The sequence below is a fragment of the Pteropus vampyrus genome, unplaced genomic scaffold (assembly GCF_000151845.1).
Source record: "Pteropus vampyrus isolate Shadow unplaced genomic scaffold, Pvam_2.0 Scaffold124, whole genome shotgun sequence".
Classification (NCBI taxonomy): domain Eukaryota; kingdom Metazoa; phylum Chordata; class Mammalia; order Chiroptera; family Pteropodidae; genus Pteropus; species Pteropus vampyrus.
The window spans coordinates 384,734-386,701 of record NW_011888905.1 but is presented as its reverse complement, the minus strand read 5'-3'; the positions used below and the strand labels follow the sequence as shown (position 1 = coordinate 386,701).

At 42.7% G+C, this 1,968-nt stretch overlaps 3 non-coding genes across 3 annotated transcripts; all 3 read right to left on the bottom strand.

Annotated features, from left to right (window-relative positions):
* Positions 1 to 544: 544 nt before the first annotated feature.
* On the bottom strand, positions 545 to 626 carry TRNAS-UGA. Its single transcript has one exon. It is a non-coding gene; the product is annotated as a tRNA-Ser (tRNA).
* A 415-nt stretch (positions 627 to 1,041) lies between these two features.
* Positions 1,042 to 1,113, bottom strand: TRNAM-CAU. Its single transcript has one exon. It is a non-coding gene; the product is annotated as a tRNA-Met (tRNA).
* A 426-nt stretch (positions 1,114 to 1,539) lies between these two features.
* Positions 1,540 to 1,610, bottom strand: TRNAG-GCC. Its single transcript has one exon. It is a non-coding gene; the product is annotated as a tRNA-Gly (tRNA).
* Between the last annotated feature and the right edge of the window lie 358 nt (positions 1,611 to 1,968).

Below are 1,968 nucleotides of genomic sequence, written 5' to 3'. Positions count from 1 at the left end.
ACCTCACCTTTGCTTGGAATTTTTCTCAGGCCCACGAAGGCTGGAGTGCCAGCGTTTCTCGCAAGACCAAAACGGTGCGTTCCCCTAATTCCTAACCTGGTCGTGAAGCTTCTCTACCTACGGGTTTACAGAGGAAGGTGTCAACGCTTAATCTCTTAGGATATCGATTCCAAGTCATCACACATGCTCAGGAGTAGAATAAATGCACTGGATGTGCCCACATTTTTAGAAGAACGTCAAGCGGAAGAAATTAGAGGCAGGTGACGTTTCGGAAGTCAGATCTTCGCTGCATTTCGGATACGAAGAGCAATTCAGAGAATTAAAGCCTGAGCATCTTTATAATGGTCTCAGAAACCACTCGTGTTTTCCCAAAAACATCTTCAAAGATTTTCTATACCTACTGTTACCCTAAGGGACTAGAACTATCTGCTTCCAATTTTATGGAGAAATATGATAGCCAGGAAAGCTGTGTTTCGTGTAGTTTTTGTGTGTGATTGAATTTCGAGTTGGTCCACAAGGTATACCTGGGAAGAAAACGCAGCTCCGTAGCCGGCAGGATTCGAACCTGCGCGGGGAGACCCCAATGGATTTCAAGTCCATCGCCTTAACCACTCGGCCACGACTACGTGACTGCAATGAAGGTCTGCATAAATTCTCATGAGGAATAGTATTTATCCTGTTACAAACAGGTTTGTCTGTATTGCTCTAGAGTGTCTGTCATCATTTGTAAAAAGATGAAGATTTGGGAGATCGAGATGTAGATTACCAAAGTTATAACAAGTTCCAATACAGACGCACGAGATACACATTCCCATCCATAACAGGTGCGCTGGTCCCCAAATCTGACAGTCACGAGATGCGCGGAAGTAAAATGAGTAGCATTTACCGAAGATAGGAAGTAGGTATTTCTAACGAATTACCTTGAGGAGTCTCAAACCTCCTGAGCTGGTCCAGAGCCCCTAATCTGACGATGTGATAAACCGTTCACTTTTCCTAAAATCTTCGTTTGATTTAAAAAAAAAAAAAAAAAAAAAACACGGCTAGCAGAGGATGGTTTCGATCCATCGACCTCTGGGTTATGGGCCCAGCACGCTTCCGCTGCGCCACTCTGCTCTCCACTATGCAGGGTCTTTCTTAAATTTCACTCCAGTGATACATTCCGGCCCTTTCTTCATTTTAGGTGATTTATGGATGTGTTCTAATGGCTGCTCCTAACGATAGGAACAGCACATTGATGTCTGTACGTGGCTACATTCCACCTTCAAATACTACCGGCTTAAAACTCGCCTTCCGAAAGACTCCAATCTGCAGATCCATCTCGGATATGGTAACGTTTCAAGTTTTTGGGAAACCAAACGCATGCTAATCGGCATAATTTGTAATGATGAAATTGCAAAAGGAAGGCTAACGTTGGCCTTTCTCAGGCACACCCGGATATCAGAAGCACAGTTAGTTTAAAATACTTTTTTGGTGAAATTTAACTAAAAATAAATGTGGGCTCCCACCCCGAGGGTGGTTAAAAAAAAAAAAATCAGCACTTGCATTGGCCGGGAATCGAACCCGGGCCTCCCGCGTGGCAGGCGAGAATTCTACCACTGAACCACCAATGCTTGACGAGGACTCCACCTTTTCATTGTTCTTATATAGCTATAGTTACAGTGTCAGTAAATTCTGAATAAAATAATGAGAATTTGTTTTTTCCTCTGATTTTTAAAAATCCCCTCTACCTTGATCAATGTGTTTATCGTACTGAAGGAATCCAAAATAAGCTACTGTGGCAAAAAATTATTTTGAACAGAAGGCATTTGTGTTCCTGAAATCTCTATCTACCTAAAAGCAAAGCCTTTCAAAAGCACCCAGTTGTCATAATCCATCCCCTAGAGCAACTGTCTTCTTTTCTGGGAGAGAAGTTGTTGCAGGGAAGAAAAATAAATTTCCTTCTACCATCTAACTTCTTGGCTGGGACCC